At 40.5% G+C, this 3,574-nt stretch overlaps 1 pseudogene; it reads left to right on the top strand.

Moving 5' to 3' along the window:
- The first annotated feature begins 1,251 nt into the window (after positions 1-1,251).
- LOC114044068 lies at positions 1,252-3,041 on the top strand (annotated as a pseudogene).
- The last annotated feature ends 533 nt before the right edge of the window (positions 3,042-3,574 follow it).

The following is a 3,574-nucleotide window of genomic DNA, read 5'->3' as shown; positions in this document are numbered from 1 at the left end:
ACAGCACTCTAGGTACTTCTTTAAAATTAATTTAGAAAAAATTTTAAGTAACAGAAAGTCATTTTTCTCTCCCACCCAACCCTCACCATTGGGAGAAAAAAAAGAAAACCCTAATAACATATATGCGTAGTTAAGTAAAACGAATTCCCACAAATGGTCATGTTCAAAAATACATATATATCTTTCTCCACCCTGAGTCTTTATCTCTCTGTCAGGAATTGGGTAACATGCTTCATCATTAGTCTTCTTGAATCATGAGTGGTCATTATGTTGATTGGAATTCTTAAGTCTTGCAAAGTTGTCTACCACCAAAAAAAAGAGCTGCTATAAATAACGACTATATATATGTGGTTTTCCTGTTTCTTTTATATTTGGGTTACATTCCTAATAGTAATTTAGCTAGGTCTAAGAGTATGCCTTATGCAGAAGGTGGTTCAGTCTTGAAGGAAGTCAGGAAAGCTAAGATGCAGAGATAAGAAGGGAGAGCATTCCAGACATGGGGGATGTATAAAGTCACAGAGACAGGAGATGGAATGTTCTTTGCAAAGCTGAACTGCAGTGTATGTAGAAGGGAAAAAAAGTGTGAAAAGACTGGAAAAGTAAGAAGGGGTCATATTGTGAAGTTATTGAAGGTCATAATGTAAATGGTAAGCAGAGCTTTATATATTATCAGAATTACAAATATATTGACTCTGATTTTTAAAAAGAACTCACAAAAAGCCTTTTCCTAGTGAATTCAACCTAGCTTCTTTCCATTGGAAATTGAGGGGATGCCCATCAATTGGGAAATGGCTGAACAAGTTGTGGTATAAAATTGTGATGGAATATTGTGCTATAAGAAATGAGCAGGACGGTTATTGAAAAACCTAGGAAGATTTATATGAACTGATGCAAAGTAAAGTGAGTAGAACCAGGAGATGATCATACAAAAAACAGCAACATTGTACTGAACTCATATAAAATGAAGTGAACAGAACCTGGAGAATATTGTACATGGCAACAGAAATATTGTAATGATGATCAACTGTGAAAGACTTAGCTACTCTGATCAAGACAATGATCCAAGACAATTTCAAAAGACCCATGATGAAAAGTGATCCACCTCCAAAGTGAGAACTGATGAAGTCTGAATGCATATTGAAGCATACTTTTTTTCTACTTTATTTTTCTTGGGGTTTTTGTGTGTTTTCTTTTGCAACATAGCTAAAATGGAAATATATTTTGCAAGACTTGACATGTATAATTGATACGATGTTGTTTGCCCTCCCAAGAGGTAGGGTAAGGGGGGAGGGAGAGAATTTAGAACTCAAAAATTTTTTAAAAGAATGTTACAAAAATTTTTTAATGGAATCAGGAAATATTTAATGAAATAAATAAAAATAGAGGTAGTGCAGCATGGCTTCAAGATGGCAGTGGCTTAGGGCTCAACGGAGAGGTGAAAATAAAGGCTCCTCCTCCCCCTCCAACTAGCCCAGGGAAAATCCAGATATCTATAAAAGAACTTTGAAAGTTAGAGGTAGAATATGAGCAGAAGAGGCCAATACTTTGATGCTGTAAAGAATGCTCAGTATATTGAAATGCCAAATATGCCTCACGTTCCTTCTACCATTTTGATCCAAGACATCACAGTCACCCTTTATTCGCAAAAAAAGCCCCCAAACCCAAAAAACCAAACCTCTTCTCATGAACCTCTCATCAGGGCAATTTCTATACTTCCTCTTCTTGGACATGGTGTTCCTCATTTGCCTCCTGGCAGAATACCTTCTGGGGTTTTTCTGAGAAAAAGCCTTTCTGAGAAAGCCCCATAAAGTGGGCTTTGACTTAGAAGGAGAGGATATTTTATATAGTCCAGACCTTGCTCCTCAAGGTCATGATGGTGAAGCTTCCAGCACCAGTGAAGATGGTTATCCTGGAGACGTGAATGAAGGCAGGCACGAGGACCACAGTTTGCCAGTGACACTGACAGGTCGGATGCTGACAGCGGAGGGGAGTTTGTGCACTATGATGATGAAGAGAGAGAGAACAGTGAGGGCAAAAAGTCAGGTCTCAGGGTATGATTTGCGGATGTTACTGGAAAATAGTAAAAGAAAAAGACAAATATGAAGAAATTAAAACCTCTTCAAGTTATGGTGCTTAAAATGGCAGGTCAGGAAATTCCTGGCAAAAAGTGAAGGCATTTTCAGAGGATGAGGAGAAGGTAGAATCTGATGACTGAGTCAGAAAATACAACACGGTAGCGGCACAAAGGAGAAGCTCTTCCTGATTGGGGCATCATCGTCTCCTGCTTCTCAACAACAGCAGCCACCTCCACAGTCCGGCCCTCCTGCTCAAATACAGGCATCTCCCATGCCAGGACTACCCCATCTTTGACCACCACCTGCTGCACCATTACAACCACATGGGCCACCCACTGGCCTTCTTCCTGGCCCACCTCCAGGAGCTTCTCCACTCTTAAGACCCCTTAGAATGCCAGGGCTTCCAGGGTCTTTACCTCAGCTTTTACTTTCTGGTCTTCCACCAGTCAGGCCTTCCGGTCCAACACCAGGACCACCTCCTGGTCATCTTCCTGTCCTCCTCCGTGAGGACCACCAATGAGGCTACCTCCCCTAGTAAATCCAGGCATACTTCCGCCTCATCCTGGTATGATGTTCCTACCTTTGGTGCTTCCACTTGAACCTACTCCACCTGGGCTTTTTCCCTCCCTTGCCAAATCCAGGGGGTTTAAATGCCCCACCCAATTTGATCCAGAGACCAAAAGTAAGTGATACAAGTGCAGCCACTATTGAGAAGAAAGCCACAGCTTTCATCAGAGCCAAGTCACAACTCACTAATCCCAAGGCAGAAATTGCCAGATTTGTGCCCACTGCACTGCGGGTTCAATGAGAGAATAAAGTAGCAGCTGCTACTCCCTAGTCAGGAGAAGATTCTACTACAACCCTCACCAAAACAGTGCCTAAACCGGGTCCCTCTGCTCCTGTTCAGTACAAACCAAGGATGATGTATAGAGTGCCTTCATGAAAGAGGTGAAGGGGCTGCTGTGAAAGCCTAGGATGCCAGGAAGGGGTTTTTCCATATTGGACCTGTGTGCAGAGGAGTTAACTTTTACTCTATCAGAGCATGTCCTAACTTTAGAGCAAGGATTGTCTTAATGTTATTTAGTTTTGGTCAGAATTTATTGCAGAGAAGAAAAAGATGTTTCATTCAGAGTAGGCTGGTAAACTTTTATAGCAATGTTCCTTCACATTTCTGCTATACCCACCACCACCATTTCCTCTTTTCTTTGGAGGTGTGGGATAGATAGGGTTTTAGTGTCTGTATTTTATTTTTGAAATCCACTGTTTTTTGAGGTTTTTGTTTCTGATTTTGTTTGTTTTTTTAACTTTCATTGTGAATATTTTGTAATATTTTACTAGTAGTAAAAAGGATCACAGCTTCATTTCCCTACTAGGGAAGCAGGGTGCCTAGGGGAGGAAAGTATACATATGAATTGATTGAGATGACTTCTCAGAGACAAAAAGATTTTTGAGTGTTTCCCATGAAAAAAATAAATGTCCTACCAAAAAAATTATATATA

Source organism: Vombatus ursinus, unplaced genomic scaffold (assembly GCF_900497805.2).
Source record: "Vombatus ursinus unplaced genomic scaffold, bare-nosed wombat genome assembly UNPS02014772.1, whole genome shotgun sequence".
Classification (NCBI taxonomy): Eukaryota; Metazoa; Chordata; class Mammalia; order Diprotodontia; family Vombatidae; genus Vombatus; species Vombatus ursinus.
The sequence above is the reverse complement of the archived record's forward strand: the minus strand, read 5'-3'. Positions and strand labels throughout refer to the sequence as shown.